Genomic DNA, 19,471 nt, shown 5'->3' on the forward strand with positions numbered 1-19,471 from the left:
AGCGGAGATGCCGTCAGGCCTGAAGTAACGTCCCGTAACTCTCCATGAAGTGTCTCCCCTGCTAATTTCTCAACCTCAAAATATCCTGGAGAAACAATCGTTATCGCTAAAGTAATGTTTTCATTAATGATAGTATTAGAATACGTGTCTCCATTTCATCAGCTTTCAGCCACAAGACATTTACATGTGCATGTAAGCATCATATATCCAAGCACGCAAACTTAACAGATCATCACCGGGCGCCATGTACCAGCTGAGCCGACAGTTATCCCACAGGTTGATATGCTTCGACCCTAGGCGCGCTGCTCTATATTCCATGCTCTTTCAGCGCTATTGTGCTTTTGCTATTCAAAACAGTTATTAGCGCTTGCAAACAAGCTTTATTTAATAAGACAAGTCGAGGATCGGCCTTAGCTATTGTTATTTGGCCTGTTACTCAGCATTAAAGAGGCTGAGAGGGCAAGAAGCAATGTACGGCAATGGGACAGAAGAGAAATGTAAATCCATACGAGCGGAGAAGACGAACACCTTCCTGTTGACACAGGCGTGCTAAACAATTTCAAGTGAGCATAGAAATTTTTTTGAGATATTCGCAGGAGTATGTAGAGTACGAGCTGCCGCAGCAGACCTAAGGCATATAAGGACCCCTCAGATGTAAGCTTTGTGACGAAACCCTTCTTACAAGGACACAACTCGTTGATATATTCATCCGATCTTTAAAAACTGAGCGGCTTCCATATTTTGGGAGAAAACAACCGTCCATCATATTTTTTTTTTACTTTTGGATTAGAGGTTAGAGGATTGGACGTAGTTCAGTTTGGCATGCTGGCAACATTGTGTCGGTGTTCATGGGTGAAAATACCTTTAGTCTACGAAGCCCTTGTAATGTTCTAAGTTCACGGTTGTTAGCTGCCCTGAATGTCGTAAAATGCTGACATTTATTGCAGCGGTTAGGAATTAGAAGGAAGTAAAATGTGAGCTCAAGATGGGGTGTACGCCAATATCATTATGCGCCTTGTTTGCGGGGGTGATCAACAGATGGCGTTAACATCGCTGCGGAACGCATAAAAAATGACGAATGATTTAGCGGGGTTAGGCCAGATGCGAATTAAATGCACTCGCACTTGGGTTTTCATTCTCTCATTGGCCATTCTCGAAATTACGTTCATAAATCCCTGGGCATTCTCATACTACTCCTGGCGCAGTTCTGGAGCGGTTAAACGATGCGTCACTGCCCTGTGATGGGATATGCTGCCACCGATGGGGCTTGGGAGACACAGGTTGCTCTAAGTAATGTAATAAGGGAGTAATTACTCATTGACATCCACCCGAGCGCAGCCATACGGCTGCAAAGCAATCTATCATGGTTAATCAACCATTGAACTGCCACTGGCCACGATGGGCAGTTTGCTCACAAATCTTTGGGCAGGTTGTGATGACGTCAGAAGTTCATGGAACCTAGCTGGCCTACCTTTCACCCAGGCGGGAGCAGCGAGCCGCCCAGCTGTTCACTGTCGCAGAGGGACCAGAAAAACATCGCCAAAACCGGCCACTGGGGGCTCTAGCGCTAGCGCATTTGACACCTAGGGCAACGTACGTGTCAGGTTGGCCAGCTAGGTCACATGACTTGGCGACTTCCTCCCAACCTGCCCAAACCGGGGGACCGCACAAACAACGGCTTTGCGGAACAAGGAGTGGAAGCTACACTGCGATCGCACAAAGACCAGCAAAATTATTCAACAAAAAAACTTTTCCAAGCCTCTTCTGGTACCGTGCATCAATGCGTTCAGGTTTTGTCAAGCGGAGGCGTGAAATTCATTGATCTTTGAAGCTGGATTAACATCGGGCACGCTAGTAGCTGTTAATTATACGCGAACGTGCCCATGGGTTGAGAAGTTTAAAAGCATCATTCCGCGAGTATGGACATCTTCGCGCCCGAGGTCAGCGCTCGCAGTAAACCTTTCACTTATAGAAAACACAGCTTATTCAGATTTACGAGTGATTAGTAATAGTGCTGGGTAGGATCGTAATAGGAGATTAGTATAAATCCGCCATTCGGGTCGTGCATGAAGAGGTAAAAGTACGAAAATGGTGTCCTAAATTGGTGCGCAGTCTACCAAAACTCGAAGAGAAAGAGAGTCTAGCCTACGTTTAGGGCAAGCTTAGGCATTAGTATAAAACTAGTGTTCAGAATTTTCTGCTCTGTAGTGTAACTGGAAATGAGATCTGGGGCAGAGATCAAGAAGCCAAAGTGAAGGCTACAAATCTTGAAGTGGTGCCACACCATTTCTTCAGGACGAAAAAAGTTCCCAGGAGTACAATCACAACGTGAAGCTATGTAGTATTTCTTGAGATCCCAAGAACTTCGATCATTAAGTCATAGACTTTCTAAAAGGAATTACGCTGACATTTGCAACGTCTGAAATGGTCGCGAGAAAATCGCAATCCAGAATCCCCGTGGACTGTTCACGGCTAGCGTGGAACCACTTGAAGGCGATGAAAAACCACAGTCTGAGTCTAAACGCTAAGATCAATTGACGAGATGTGGTTGCAGTCTATACAACGCCCTGAAAACTCACGCGAAATCGAACCTTCAAACGTATACGTCTTCAGTGTATCCAGTGCGGGCTGAATGGAAAAAATTTCTAGTACATTAGCGCGCTTTGTCGGACGTTCGAGAGCTGTTTTAATCCCGTTTCAAATAATATTTTTTGCGGGGTCAATGCGCTGTTGCAAAGCACTGGAAAGAGTGCAGTGAGGTACAAAAAAACATTTGCGGTAAGACAGCAAATTCTTACTGTGTTTCTTTCTTATAGCCCGGAAAATATTTTTTTTTCGAAAGCACCATGTATAAGTGGTCACCACGATGGGGTAAAAGAAACCACTTCTTATCGAACACTTTTCTCCAAAGGAAAGAGCGTTTGCAACTTCAATAAGCGATCACCGGATCATCAGCGGACCTAAATAGGAAACACTGTTTGCACGCAACAAGGCGTTATTGACTGCACTGTACGCAACCATCTGCTGTAAGCAGTGCACAACATCCTTTATCCGAAGAATCTAGAATCCTTCTGACATACGAACAGCAATTCTTTATGACTCTGGTTAATTCACAAAAGTTCAACTGCGAAAGCACTGCACGTGTCATGGTGACCCTCGGTATACTCGTAAGAGTAAGCATATAGCTCACTGGTAGTAACTTAGTAATACCGTAGAAACGTCTCGATTTCTCGAGCAATAGGTTGCCTTAAGCCTACATGTGTTATTTACACACGATGGTCTTCCTTTCCGAAATCTGTGCGTATTTCCGAATAATATCACGGTAGTATTTCCACTCCAAGCTCTGGCACATGCGATCATTCGTCTATCCTGGGTATGTGTTTGTAAACATTTCCAAAATTCTCAACTTCTGGTCGGTTATGCCTCGTGGCAGCAGGGCCGGACTGAAAAACAAACTCCCGTATGGTTCGAGCCGCTTTATGTTTAAATCAATTCGATTCTGTTTATGGCTGAACACGTGCTTATCTTCGACCCAGCCGGCCTATATGTTTATGCTTAGACAGACATGGAGAACAAACATATGTTGACCTATATCGATACAGTGCCGCGTTCTAATCACAAGGAGGCCATTATCACCGAAAACGGAGCTTTTATAACCTATAATAGAGTTAGAAAGGAATCGACCTTTCACTGTCCCTAGCCGATTTTGCAACTAAAATGCATGCGTCTGCTGCGAGTTTAGGGTGCAGATTCCATGTTGGTATAAACCTCCAATCACTTCTTAACAATAGCCACGAGTCCTTTTCATACTAGGGGTTACAAATTTGAATAGACGTCGAAATTTCTTAAATACAACTTCCTCAGAAAAAGTTAACATGCCCAGAAAGAGGCAGAGAATGAATTTTTACTGAGACGAATAATTAGATACCGTTATCCTCAGTATCCCGTTGTACTTGAATGATTATGTTGAATCAATCAGATTCAGCTTCGCTCGTTTCGAAGCGCTCGTCGCTTTTGGCAACAGGTTCTGTACGGATAAAAATTGGCTTTTGTGGAAAAGGAATGACGCAGTAATCGTCTCACACCTCGGTGATAACCCGCAAAGCCATTTCAGGGAAGGGAAGAAGGTGAGAATGAAAGAAGACAGAAATAGGTGACGTAGTGGAGGGCTCCGGAGTAATTTTGACCACCTCGAGATCTTTCACATGCACTGATATCACACAGTTCACGGGCGTCTTTTGCGTTTCACCTCCATGGAAACGCTGCCGACACGGCCGGGTTCGAACCCTGGAACTCTGACTCAGTACCCGAGTGCTCTAAGGAATGAGCCACCCTGGCGGATACTTCTGCTACTGATACTTTCATCATGTTTCATCTGTTATTCATGTTTTGCCTTTCATTTTGCGAGTTACGGGGCCGAGAACCCACTCATAAAGCGCTGATTCAATTATACCGAGTCTTTGGCGGGCAGTTTTCTTGCGTATACTCCACAGCCTGTCTATTTCACGAGGCTGATTCATGCATCCGCACCTCTCCTAACTGCTCTCTCCCGAGTTTCACATGGTGAAAACAAACCACCATTTATTAGGCATGCATTCGCCGTCCATGCTTTTTACCGGTGCCAGTGACAAATCACGATAGCTCTAAAGCACTCACCTGCCGCTCTGCATGCGCAATTGCTGGCTCCTCCAAACGGATGGTGCCTGTTCAATCGGCATGTGTTTTTTTGCTAACAGCTTTGTTTGTAGCCAACGAATTTTCGCCCTCTTTCCAAAGAGGGCCCACAAAAGACGTATTAAATGGCCGCCTATATAACTAAATTAAAGAAGAGATTACAATACCGAAAACTAAAGAAGAATGAAGGGCGAAATATTATTCGCGTCATTGTCGGCATGCAGCTGTTCAGACGAACCTTAGCAATGTCTTTTCTTAGAGATCACACCTCGTTTAATATGGCTAAAGTAGCGATATAATTTATGCACATTAAAGTGTTTTCGTTTGATTGGTAATCGTAAATAAAGATAAGAAATTTTTTCCAAAACTAAGTCACCATAGGTGGGCTAATATTTCAGTCTAATTGGCCTCTTCTCCCGTAGAAGTGCCGTTTGACTTGAATCCATTATTTCATTCGATGCCTTATCGTTCAGAGTGAGGACAGCAAAAGCCTGCCAGGCGAAACTTGAACACAAAACAGACGACGGAAAAGGCAGCTCCTCTGCACCTGTCACGTTTTTCAGCACCCCTGAAGTGGTCTTACTCTTAACTAATAGCGTTTTAAAATTTCGCTAATATTTTTGACCTCACACATCAAGTGAAAATCAGTAAGCACTAGTGACATGTATTTTTCACTATGGTTGCGTGCGCTTCAATCATTGTTTTTTCTTTCTACGTAATCAGGACACGCACACTATCTCTTCTGCATTTTGATGACGCTGTAGATGTGCGGCTTACGGCTATCTGCTACTTTCATTACCCGATAGGCTTCATTATCCGCATGGGTTTGTGTACACGGACATGTATATATGACCCTACGTCGGCCCTACGTCATCATATGACCTTACGTCGGCCAGCGCAGAAAAGAGCTGCAAAAAACGCAGTGCGGTAGGCACAGGAAAGGACACGTAACACGTCTGAAACGAACTGACCTGTACTGGTTGGCACTTCTCTACGCGCTCCAAAGACGCATGATTATTAAAAGGCGCCCGAGATGGCGAAAGTTCATTCAGCCACAGCGCCTACGATAACCGCATTTCCGACATTACAAAAACTCATATGGCTACTACTGATCACTAATAATAAGTAAGTATATTTTTGCAACCAGGGGCCTATAAGGTAATACTAAAAGTTAGCTATAAAGAGATCAGCCAGCAAGATCAGTGAACATGACTCATCCCATTTCCAATTTGCGTCGACAGTACCATTACAATTCCACATTCAAAGAGCCTATATTTAAAAATTAATCGCTGTCTTCCCTAAAATGCGAGATATTTTAGCTTCGCAACAGCGTACACAGAATTTTTGTCTTAATCGCCTCAAAAATACGCATTCGTCCGTGAACAATGCATTAATTAACCGTACATTACTCCTTCCCTAAAACAAAGTGAAATTTTGCACTACGCGTAGAGTCTTTCTATACTTGGCGTCTGCAAACTTTTAACAAAAGCTTTTTAAGCACATTTATAGCAAAAAAAAATCAGGTTTACCCTTATTAAGGAAACTTAAGGACGTTTTGCAATTTGTTTCCCAAGGTGATATGTTTCTTGTGAGATTGAATTACAAAAATTGAATTGACAGTTACTTCAAAATATACATTTAAGCTCTGGTGTTTCAGTCAGTGCTGTGCACGAAAGTTCAAATTTATTTTAGAAAATGCATGCTAGTTTATTTTTGTTTAGTACAGAAAACCGACATTTAGCAAACTTTAAGAAAAAAAGTCGAAGTGTGTAGTATATTGGCTGCGTAGAAGTGTTCCTTAGTGACGTAGAATTTTTTTTTTTTCAGAAATGTTCGTTTAAAATTTTCTCTATAAAAGTCGAATTTTCATATCTGGTGAGCGTGATGTTAAGACATTAGGAAAAATTTCGGATGTATTTTTTTTGTCTATGAATAAGAAATAATGGCGACTATTTGGAAATGAGTGTCGCGTTTTGCCACACACCCCGGTATCTCGCGTGACATACTGGTTAGTTGAGGAAACGCACTTTTCTCGAGAATTGGAAGAAAACAAGGCATCGAACATAGTGTATTTAGAAAGCAAACAGCGCAAGCATTCGTGAATTTCAAAAACTGCGTGGAAAGACGTGCAGAACAACTGATGACGGCTCAGCACTACCAAAAAGGGTAAATGAGCTCACAACTGAACCATTTCAAACTAAGAGCTTTTTACGGTACGTTCCTTCTAGTATATGAATATAAAATACGTTTTCGCATGTTTTAATTTGTTCTGAAACTAAAACTCCAAAGGAAATGCACGCTTCCTGGAGTACGCCACACTAAAAATGGGCGTCGCCTAATCGCTTAGAAGTTCATGTGTTTGTAACCGCTATACAATATTTCCCTTTGCTCAAATATACATGTCATTTAGAAATATTCGTCGAGGAATCTTGGCAGTCTGTAGGTGCGAAATAAAAAAAAAATACCTTTTATAATTTTACCAACAATTTCCTCTAAGCCAGATCTAGCGAGATGTCGCGAAAACCTACATGTTCGCTTTTATACTTATGCTCAGCATCTGGCTTATGTTTAGGAGAAATGGAACAGAATAAATTTAATTCACCGTAAAGACTCCGAGCAGCGAATTTAAAAATCATGTTATTACATTAATTCATCACCCATTGCACTCTCAAGGGAAACCACACTGAGCACAGATTTACGATCTGACGCCGTGCTTTCCAATCCCTTCTCTATGCAGCATTAGTTGCGTATCAGTTTCTACGTGCTGCACTAACACATGCTGTCAGAGCCAACAGTTCAATGGAGTGCCGTTATACCTCCAGGTAATCAGAGAGTAAGAGCCGCCGCAGAGAGAGACGCAAAACTTCAGAGGAGTAGAATTTGCTACAAACATGCAGAAGAAGAGGCCGCCCTTAATGCGATTTCCCAGCAGCACAGCTAATTGGCCCAACATTGAAAATGTACTGGCAAAGGCTCGTCCTACAAAGGACCAGAGTGGAACCAGCCATTTCCAATATTGGGCCGATTACCTGTACTGCTTGGGAAGTTCCAGGGACGCGCCGCTATGCAATCTCCTCATCCGCCTTTGTCTTGGCGAATTAGTTTCCTCAGCGTGGACAAAGTGACTTGCACTTACCTGCTCGCTAACCTTCGCAAAATAGACGCAGTCTTTTGTCGTCCATTCCCTGTCTGCACGTAGCTTCACCCAACTGGACCATCATAGAAGGCACCGGTGACCCTCGGTATCGAAGCAAATTAGATTAGGCTGCTTTCGCATTCTCTGGATTAAGTCTAAACTCTGCCTCAAAGGGGTCCGATCGGTGAGTGCCCTTCAGAGCTGGTCGGCTCGTAGAGTGCAAGTGGGAGATCGAGGTTCCCGAGTGCACATTGTCGGGGTTCATTAAGAGGCGTGAAGGTTGCATCTATAGAAGTCGCTTTAACTTCTGTAGTTCTGTAAGTTTGACTTCTATAGTTCACTATTTTGACTATAGTTGTCCGGAGTCACACTTTTGATCTTAAAAGTTTTGAAATTTATGCATGAGGAAAGAAGACTGTTGTTTTGTTTAATTATCATTCTTCTTTCTGCATATTTAGATAACATGGAGCCAAGTGCAGACGGAAAGCAATAAAGATAGCGTACCTCATGTATATTCCACTGAGGCAGAATTAAAGGAGCCAAATTTCATCACTGGTTGCTTTGGTGCCTTGCCTGCTGAAAGAGAGCACAGCACTGCATTGGTTGTTGTTATTGACAAATTCAAAATTTCACCAGCGTTGCGACTAGGAACAAGAACAGAGAAGGAAGGGCAAGGACAAGTGCTTGTCCTTGTCCTTCCTTCTCTGTTCTTGTTCCTAGTCGCAGCGGTGGTGAAATTTTGAAGATGTACCAACTAGCTCAAACCACGATTTTACTCTTGTTATTGACAATTTCCTATTAATAGAAACTGAAGGAGAAGATGTTGCTAGCCACGGCATGTGCCATCGAAACCTGAAGCACCTGAGCTGCGGGCAGCGGGAATAAAGGGAGAGAGAGCGAGGACAGTGTGAGGGGGGCGGGGGGGGGGGAGCGATAGTAAGAAAATATAGGCGAAGGGCGGCAATATGCGCTATGCACAAATACTGTATATTGAAATAGGAATACACGTGGGGTGCTACGCCGCGTATATTTGTCGAGAGTACACGGGCGTGTAAAATGCGTGGGGGAGGGGTTGGGATAGCGGCCGGTCGAGGCCCTAGGGATGTTGAAATGAACGCTGGCGCAACAAGGGCACTAACAACGTTCATTTCATCATGCACAAACTCGCCCCTCAGGCCATTCTTCTGCCCTAGTGATACCTTTCAAGCCGGCATAGATGGGTCGCCCTACGCCAGTTAGAGTATCGCGAGGACCATAGTTAGTGGGGGGCGCTTTAAGCAGTCATGTTTCACTGTATTGGCACGAATGAAAACACTCGCTCACCGCATCGCTACTTATTTGCATCATATATGTTAAGGCGTTATTTCAGACTCTCGAGATGTGCTTCACTGACAGAGCACAGCAACCTTAATATAGCACATCACAGCGTCGCAACAACAAGACTGCCCGTTTTCACACAGGCACTCTTACATAGCTTTGTTGTCAGTAAACACACTTCGCAAAGTTTCTGTAAAGCCGCTGCATAATGCTACATGCCGGGACAAGAGCTAATCAATTTTGACGACACTCTTCTGAATCAGTTAAGATAAACCAAGAGCCATTACTGAAATTCGGAAGCTGCCCGCAGATGTGTGAAAAACAAGCTGGAGAAACCTATGAAAATAAAAATAAATAACCGTTGAACGGTAGCGTGCTCCCCGTAAGTGCTTTGGCTAGTCTAGTGCGTCGCCAGACGACAATAAAACTCACTTTAAACCCGATAGATTGCGCATTAGTACTCTTCTGTTTAACGAAGACTCGTGGTAATGACAAACCGAGCGTTCATGGCACCCTCCTTAGTACTTACCGACTTGGCATTTGACCTTTGCCGTCCAGCGTATCGGCTAGCACGGAGGCAATTCTTCAGGGGCCACAATTTGACTGCAGGGCACGGTCACTTGTAGACAGCCAAGGTTTCTGTGAGGGCGTATTTAGTCTGCCGGAATATCCCTGGACACAACACGCTGATGGGACACCCCTTCGATCAAAGCCTGTAGTGCCTGGGGAATTACGGATGCAGGAACGCCATTATCTTCGCTGTAAATACATGGTCCACTCTCAGTCTTTTTCTCCACCTTCCCAGTTCCCCTGAATTTCTGATTTATCATAGTAGTACACCTCCGCACATGGTGTTATAAATTCTGCAGCAAGGAATATTCGTCGAATAACAGTTATCAAGATTAATTTTCTGAGGAAGCTTAGATGAAGGCATACTGGTGCATGAGAAGCGTAGGGCTATGATAGCCTCTTCCAGTCTTATACTCACAATCTAATACGAGGTATAGGAGCCTATGAGGAGTGCACGAAAAAAACGATCACCCAGAAAAAGAGAACCTTTGACCTTAGATAAAGCGTGAGGTCTGTATACCTCTGTACTTTCGGCGGACATAGTCATTGTATCTGCGCGACAGTAGGACATGGCTATGTTCGCAAGGGCGCCAATGAATAGACGAGAATTCTCGTTTGGGCAAGTTGGTGGCCATTCGTGTTAACTTCAAAGCGCGAAATAAACCAGGACGAAACAGACGAATACGCACCCTTCCGTGTCTTTTCGTGTCTTTAGCCCTTGTCTCTTTCGCGCTTTGAAGTGAACTTGGATAAACAGAAGGCGGACGTATGCACTCGGTTTGCCACCTCTTCCAAGCATCCACGTCGAACGTGCGCCGTTGTTCTGGACAACACAACAAGGCAACCACATATTTTCCTTCGTTGTCCCTCCTTGGGTCAGCATTTCGCTTAACGGCCCTCTGGTTCCTCATTTTTCGCTCGCTCTCTGATTGTTCTTCGCTGTCCTATCGTTTAATTCCCATCTCAACCAATTCTTTTTAATCCGCGCCGCGAGTGGGGCGAGTAACTATGCCAGTACAACAGGATATTACTAGATAATTTCCTTGTTTTTTTTCACCTTTCAATTTCTTTTCTCGAGCTATTTAAGCGAGCGGTGCCTTTTCAGTTCCTTCTCGGCGTCTACTGTCTTGTTTTCTTTTTACTAGTACCTGTCTTTTGGCCCCCATGGATTTCCGCAACACAGACTGATTGAAACCCTGCTGTAGTTTTGTATACAAGCTGCACGTCTCGGTCCAACGGAAGGGCCACATCACATCGGCATTCTGCGCACGTCTGCCTCGCGACTACTTGAATCACATTTCTGTGCCCCTCGGAGGGCGAACTAACAGCCGTCGGAGAACCCTGTAAGTATAGCAATAAACAAAGTTCGATTGAAAGATATGCAGGCGGTAGTGTAATTGTATTTTTGATCTGGTCTTGTTTTCTCGCTTTTTAATGTTTTTAGCTTGGCAGGCTAATGAAAGGAGAAAGCTTTAACGCGTCATTCAGAAACTCCGGAAATGACGTCTGCTTTCGCTTGCTTAGTAAGTGATAGCGAATAAGGGGTTTTGGTCAAGGCTACAGGATTGTGTTGTTATTGCTGTTACTGGTAGTTTAAAGGAATTGGGCGACTCACAACAAATTATTGAGAGCAGTTCACAATTATCAAGTTAGTTGTTCTTGACTGATAATGACACCGCACTATGTGGCTCAGCCGTTACTCAGTTTATCATGGCAGATGCAAAGGTAACATAAATTTAACACAGGTGCACCCCTCAGAGTAACTGAGCCACCAATTTTTTGCAGTGCAGTTGGAAACAGAACTGTCCACGAAATCACAGAAGTTTTTCGAGCCTCCGAACATTAAAAAATTTTACAAGCTAAATTTCGACATTGGAGTCTAAAGCTTCCATTTTTTTTTTCACTCCTGATGTAGGCTAAACTGTAGCCTGAGCTTTCAGTTCAGTTCAGTTCAGTTCAGTTTTATTCCTTAAAGGCCCCCTTTTCAGGGGGTGTTACATAAGGGGTGGGAATACACTTGAAAAACAGCAATGATTAACATTGAAGATGATTTGTTACACGCGCTTGAAAAACAGATGGCGAAGCGATGACGACGATGTCATAGGGAAGGCCGTTCCAGTCTGAAGCTGTTCGCGAAAAGAGCGATGCAGAAAAAGTAGTAGTGTGCGACGATGGGCGTGCAACTTGCAGTGGATGACAGGTGCGGTGAGATATGCGTGCTGCGGCTGTGATGTACGGTGCTTGATTCAGGGAAGAATAAAAAAACTTGTGAAAAAGAGCGAGGCTAGCGATGCGGCGACGAAATGAAAGGAGTGGCAATCCGGATTTCACTTTCAAAGTTGAAACACTGGTGTCGTACGAGTATGAGGAATGAATGAACCGGACGGCACGATTTTGAACAGATTCCAATGCAGTGATTAGATATACTTGATGTGGGTTCCAGATGACAGATGCATATTCTAATTTTGGTCTTACCAATGATTTGTACGCGAGCAGCTTTACCTCAGGTGGGGCAAGACGGAGGTGACGCTTCAGGAAACCTAGTGTTTTATTTGATGCTGAAATGATGTTACTGATATGAGCGCGCCATGAGAGATCAGGAGAGACGGTGATTCCCAGATATTTATACGATTCTGTTAGCTCAATCGGTGTATCAGAAACAGAGTAATAAAAACGATAAGGGTTGCGACGACGAGAAAAAGACATGAGTTTGCATTTAGTAGGATTAAGGGACATCAACCAATTATTGCACCAATTTAATACACTGTTAAGATCTGCCTGAAGGGTGTGTTGATCATCGCGATTGTTAATGGTACGGTAAATGACACAATCATCGGCGAACATTCTAATGCTGCTGGAAACATGCATGGGCAAGTCGTTAATATATATTAAGAATAAAAGGGGACCAAGGACAGATCCTTGTGGGACACCGGATGTTACTGGGACGGACTTAGACAGGTGGCCGTTAACATAGACAGACTGCGAACGATTAGTTAGAAATTCTTCAATCCATTTTAAAATATTAGCGTGTAGGTTGAGCTGCGAAAGTTTTAGTAATAGTCGGCGGTGAGGGACCTTGTCAAAGGCTTTCGCAAAATCTAGAAAAATAGCATCGGTCTGCATGTTACGGTCGAGATTAGCATGTAAGTCATGAAGGAAGAGTGCTAGTTGGGTTTCGCATGAGAGGCCCTTGCGAAATCCGTGTTGTGAAGGATGGAAAAATTCGTTTGCGTCAAGGAAGTTCATGATTTGTGAGTATATGACGTGCTCCATTATTTTACACGGTGCGCTAGTTAAGGAAATGGGGCGGTAATTCAAAGGTGAGTCTCTGTTACCCGATTTGTAGACTGGAACGACCTTGCCCTGTTTCCAGTCAGCTGGAATGATTCCTGAAGACAGTGACTGTGAAAAAAGGTTTGGTTTGGTTTATGGGGTTTAACGTCCCAAAGCGACTAAGGCTATGAGAGACGCCGTAGTGGAGGGCTCCGGAAATTTCGACCACCTGGGGTTCTTTAACGTGCACTGACATCGCACAGTACACGGGCCTCGAATTTCTCCTCCAAAGAAATTCGACCGCCGCGGCCGGGATCGAACCCGCGTCTTTCGGGACAGCAGCCGAGCACCATAGCCACTGAGCCACCGCGGCGGCTGACTGTGAAAAAAGAAGACATAAATAGGCTGCGCAAATAGTGTTCACGTTCTTCAAAAGTTTTGAATTAATTAGGTCTGTACCAGCTGCAGACGACAGTTTCATATTATGAATTATGGATGAGATGCCTTCTTCGCTAAAGGCGATAGCCGGCATGAAGGATTCCAAGTTAAAGGATGATAAGTGTGGAGGCGCGTCAAACTCGGTGGTGAAGACAGTTGCGAATGCATTGTTAAAAACATCTGCACAGTTGTTATCAGCAACAGGTTCATTCAAGTCATTCGTTAACTTAATATGGGAACGGTGCGTAGGATTTAGGACCTGCCAAAATTGCTTTGGGTTGCTTATTAGTAGGTTTGGTAAGTCGTGGTGATAAAATGAGTGCTTGGCATCACGAACGGAATGTAAGTATAATTTTTCGATTTGGTAATATTTTTCCCATGCGGCAGGTGTGTCTATGCGTTTGGCGGAGCGAAAAAATCGTTTCTTTTTGTTTTCTAGTCGTTTTAAGGGCCGAGTAAACCAGTGTTTATTGCGGTTAGTGTGAAAAGTAATCGTCGGGACAAACGTATCAGTTAGACTGTTTAATTTGTTCTTGAAGATTGACCAGTTTTCATGAATTGAGCGAGTGTGAAATGCGGATTCATATTCGGGAAAAAAAGTGCTAAGATCTTCAGTTATTGCGTTGTAGTTTCCTTTATCGTATAGACGTATTGTTTTTTCAGATGTCTGTTTTTTAGTAGAGTGAAATGAAAAAAGAGCATGTATGACTTTGTGGTCACTGATTTCCGGAAGAAAACTGATAGATGTTAGTTTTTCGGGGCTATTGGTTAATATCAGGTCGAGTGTGTTTGCTGATTCTTGTGTCACACGGGTTGGCTGTGATACTAATTGGGTAAGGTTAAAATTTAGACACATTTCGATAAAGTTCTTTGCCTCTGCATGGCATGTTATTTCAGAGCTAGATAAGTTCTGCCAGTCGATGTCAGGGTAGTTAAAATCGCCAAAAGGAAGGATGTAAGCATTTGAATATGTGGAACGAAGTTTCTTTTCTTCTTTCTTCTTTCTTTTCTGCTTTCTTTGACTACTGCGGTTGTTACATGATAGCAGCAGTTACACGAGACGGCCTTCATTGCTCGTTGCTTCTTTCAATGCCAGAATTTAATACGTGCTATTTACGGTATAATTTAGTCGCACGATTTTTCTACTCATAATCCTTTGTCAAATCCTTTGGTTGACACCCTTTGTAAGAAATAGGAAACCGACCGATCAAGCATGATATGAAAGTAGGTCTAAGAAAACACTACATTTTAATGTAAGCTGATTCCATATTCTATTTCACGGCCGTTTCTCATTCTTGAGTTTATTAAACGGTGTGAGGTTGGTGACGACCCTCAGCTAATGGCGGGTTTCTTCAGAACACGACGTAATACCCGAAAATAATTTACTGGGACCACATTTTCATTCGAATTAAATCCTGAAAGAGCCCTTGGTCGGCTCAGAGTTTTTGCAATGTGATACTCCCTCGCTCCTCCTCGCACCTCAAATGTTTCCGTATCTCATGAAGCATTCTCACCCTAAGGAACCCATGTATATATTGCCTTCATCGCGTATTCTCCCTCAACATGAGAATATTCCTTTCTGCGTCTTATTCCATCTTTCCCGTACGCCAGTGTATGCGTGCTGCGAGTCCAAGCAAAACGAGCATCGCTAAGAAAAATTGCGAGTCAATATCTAATCTGCCTTGTCTCGCTTAATACTGGCGGAAAAAGTTGAAATACTTAGAGTAAACTAAGCAAACACTAAAATGCATCTTACGCATGGGAGCTGTGTAAGCACTAGCTGGATATTCTCGCAGACTCTACTTCAACCAGGGTTAGTACGCCAGGGCTTGACTCAGAAATATCCCAACGGGGACCTTGCTCCGCAACAAAAAACGAACGGCCCTAATCTGTGCTTAGGTACTGCCAAAAGGCAAATAGGTCCCTTGCATAGTTATCATGCGTGGCACTTTGTTTTCTGACGACATTCCTCTTCCTCTTTATTTCCTTTCCTCTCGAAAAGGTAGGAGCCGGGACTAAAAGCTGTAAAAACAGGTTGACAGGGGCCCCGGCCCCCTACATGGTGGCACTGCAGCGTGTCGGAGACATTACCATAGCAGAGGAAAAATAAATGCATATACATATTACAAAGGCAATATACTTCAAGCGCAAGAAATAGATACAAATTCAACATTGCAAGGCAACAGCAGTTTGTAACGCTTCAGATACAGAAAAAGAAAAGAAAAAAAAGAAAGAAAAAAGAAAACAGATGAATTACAATGGTTTGGACATTCTGGACACAGTATATAACAAATTGAAGCAACAGAAAATTTCTACAAGAGACATGTGTACAATAATTACAGCACAGAAAACGCCTCAGATTAGAAGATCTAAGAAAACTATAATAATTTCTGCCGACAGAATAGACCGATGGTACGTTTAGGTTCGTATGCTGGATGGAAATTCGACGACTCTAAACTATTGAGTAATGTGGGAGCAATATATTTCAAAGATTGCGTATGGTATGAGGTGCGAGGTGTAGGTACTATCAGCAATGAATGAAACTCGAACCAGAAAACTGAGGTGGCAACACAAAAGAACCTACGTATTAGCTCCTGTATTGGAAATACAAGCCCGGTTGAATAACACTTCTAGATAAGAGTCTTCGTCCCTTCGAAATTAAAATAGCAGGACCTAGTGTTCAGCTTCCTCTGGCTAATAGCTAGCTGTTTTACAGTCCCTGTTTTTTTTTTCTGCCTGATGGCAAACAGCTCGAATACAGTCCCTGGTTCAGTTGTCTTGTTCGCGTTTCATTTCTTGCTGATAGTACAAGCCATTTTTCCTTGTGCCTCGTAAGGCAAGGTCCGGCGTTTTCTTGTAGTTGGGCTAAAGATAAAAAATTTTTTCTTTCACAAAAGATTTATATATTAGCATTAACCTATAGTTATATAGACAAAACACTGGGAGAACATTATATTTCTCGAAAATGGCAGCCGAGTGATGCAAAAAAGACACATTAGCGATATACCGAACTGCTTTTTTTTAAGCAAGTGTAGTTTTTTTAAATCAGTCATACCAGTCGTGCCCCAGACAATATTGCAGTACTGAAGAAGAGGTAATACTAGGGAATTATAGAGAATAATTTTAAGCTTGGTAGGCAAAATTTCTCTCAGTCTCGCAATAACACCAACGGCACTGGATATTTTCGACTGAAGGTACTCAACGTGCTTTTTCCAAGTTAAATGTTTTGAGAAATGAACACAAAGTATTTTCACTGTATCGACTATTTGGATGCGATCTCTACCTAGATGTAGATTCAATGACGTCAGCTGATGTTTTCCTTTTGGTGAATATAAAATTGCTTGTGTTTTAGACGGGTTTATCCTCAAACAGTTTGCATTGAGCTATGAGCTATGAGCCCCACTATCTGAAAAATAGACTAATCATAACAGAGAATGATGTTCCTTTTTTAATTGTACCAGATGAAATTGAATTTCTGTTCTAATTACTGTTTATGCATTTCGCTTGGTTTCCATACGACATCTTAAAAAAAAAATGGCTGAGGTTTAACTTGGTTAAGCCTGGAGAATGCGAAGCATCATCGTGTCGCGTAATTTGGAGGCGCACAACCACAGCGACGGCGCGAGGTGGGCCCCCGTTTCTCCACTGTCGTGAAGTCATCGTGTCACGTGGTGTGGCGTCATGTATCACGTGATTTGGAGGCGCACAACCACAGCGACGGCGCGAGGTGGGCCCCCGTTTCTCCACTGTCGTGACGTCATCGTGTCACGTGGTGTGACGTCATGTGTCACGTGATTTGGAGGCGCACAACCACAGCGACGGCGCGACGTGGGCCCCCGTTTCTCCACTGTCGTGACGTCATCGTGTCACGTGGTGTGACGTCATGTATCACGTGATTTGGAGGCGCATAACCACGGTGAAGGGCTGAAGTGGTAGCTAAAGTAGTATGCTTCGCATAAAAGACACGTAAAAAGATAGATCCTTAAGAAGTAATGAATTAATGTTCGCTTAGTACGCGAGTTGAATAATGTCGATGCATCATTCTGGATAAATGAATTAGCATAAAATTAAATGGAAGCCAAGAAACAGCTTGAACATAAACATACTACCCTGTGTATCGTGCTCACGCCGCGGAGTGTGAGGAGTAAAAATTAATCGTCCCCATAGCACTTGTGCGCACCTATTTCAACCGGTCCATTCCTGGTGTGAAACCGTAGACGTCGACATACACTGTTCCCAAAAGCCTCCCAGTTTTCCATTGCGAGGTCACAAAACATAAAACTTGCTGACTGAGCAAGAAGAGTTCGGTATCGGCGCTAGCGAAGCTAAGAGAAATGGCGGGCGTTTAAAGTAGGAAAAGGGGCACTCCTCGGCAGCGGTCTGTTTCATCGCATTGAAATTGATTCCTTGGGTAAAACTCAGCAAAGAAGCATCAAATCCAGTAGCGCAAAGGAAACCCAACATATTTCCGCAAAATCGACCTCATCAAAATTTTTTTTCGCTTTCTGTTCCATGTGCTGCTCGATTCCTTCCAACCAGAACGACCATTCTTGATTAGATTTTTTGAAAGTGTCAGCCCTCGGTCATCACTCCTTTTCTTATCGGCTACAGCGCCGCCAACCACTACATTGGCTACTTAGCTTTTCATCGCTAGACCTGACCCCTGCCGTTGTTTTTAAGCAGTATAGCAGCCCCCTTTTCGATATGAGCTCCCGCACTTACTCCCACAAGGATCATCGTTGCACGACGCTATTTCATTCTCCAGCGCCTTTTTTCGCTCTCGGGTTTTGTATGGCTACTTCTACAAAAACACGAACCCCCCCCCCCCCCCCCCCCCCGCCTCTATCCCGTTTCTCATTACCCCTTCGACCAACTCCTCGTATTTTGAAGGGTTACTAGAGCAGAGCGGAGTTCAATAACTCTTATGTACGTTTTCACTTCATTGTTCTTTCTATACTGTGTCTCTTTTTGTTGGTTCTATTCTGGTGTGGAACGACCATCTCTACCGCTAAGCAAGGACTCCCCTCCTACCTACGACATCGATTTATTGAGCCAATTTTGCACTCCAACTTTCAACTTCCACTAGGAATTGCAAAGTGGAAGATAAAGCTTCGCGTGTATAAAACATAGAATAAAAGACCGCTGGCAGTCGTGTGATGTTGTATGTTTCTTATAAAAAGCTTGGTCGTTCTTCGTAGAGAAAAAGTGCACTTAGGCATAGGTGGGTGGCAAAAAGTGACGTTTACTGGTGTCTAGCTAGGTCTCCTATGGCCTCGGAAATGACAATATGCTTAAACGCCGTTGACGAGCGCACCAGTGTCTAGGCGGACACAAGAGGCGCGCGTCGAGCCATGCCGACGACACAACAGTGCGCCTATTCTGCGGCAACACGGTCGGAAGATAAACGATCATGTGCAGCGGCTTTGTTTTCAAGTACGCGTTGTTTTCTTGAAAGAGAAGCACCGCCGGGCGAACACAGTTGTTGGTGAGCTCAGCACCCAGAAACACATGTGGAGAACTTAAGCGCCCGCCACTGCGTGCAGGTCCTGTTGACCGTTTTAATTTACTTCAGCTGCCTGGGACCAATGAACGGTTCCCACTAACCACAGCCGTGTGAATGAAGAGCATACTTTATATACGAAAGCGATAAGAAAATTAGTGCAATAAAAAGTTTGATTTTCTGGACTAATTTTATCAGAATAAAATAAAACGAAACAAGAGTAGAGCAAGATAACTTGACACGTTTTCTCTTTCAGATAACTTTGTGTTATAGCTTTTCTTGAAGGTCATTACAGACTTCAATAATTAGATCCCAGAGTGGTTTTATTTTTTTTTTCGCGCCTCAATGCAGTGTACAGCTTGTGGTAAGAAAACACGATGAAAAAAACGTGCTTATCGAACGGGGCATTATGTTTCAAATTGCTTTCTGCGTAAGAGCGGGCTATTTCTTATTGATTGCAACGACCTAAAACTATCACCCGTGCAATAAATTACACTTCCTTCGCAGGGCCCTTCGACCTTGTATTAGCTGCCCCTTTTCCTTTGATTAAGCTACTCTTCACG

Source organism: Amblyomma mixtum, chromosome 1 (genome assembly GCF_055824585.1).
Source record: "Amblyomma mixtum isolate Tamu chromosome 1, ASM5582458v1, whole genome shotgun sequence".
NCBI lineage: Eukaryota > Metazoa > Arthropoda > Arachnida > Ixodida > Ixodidae > Amblyomma > Amblyomma mixtum.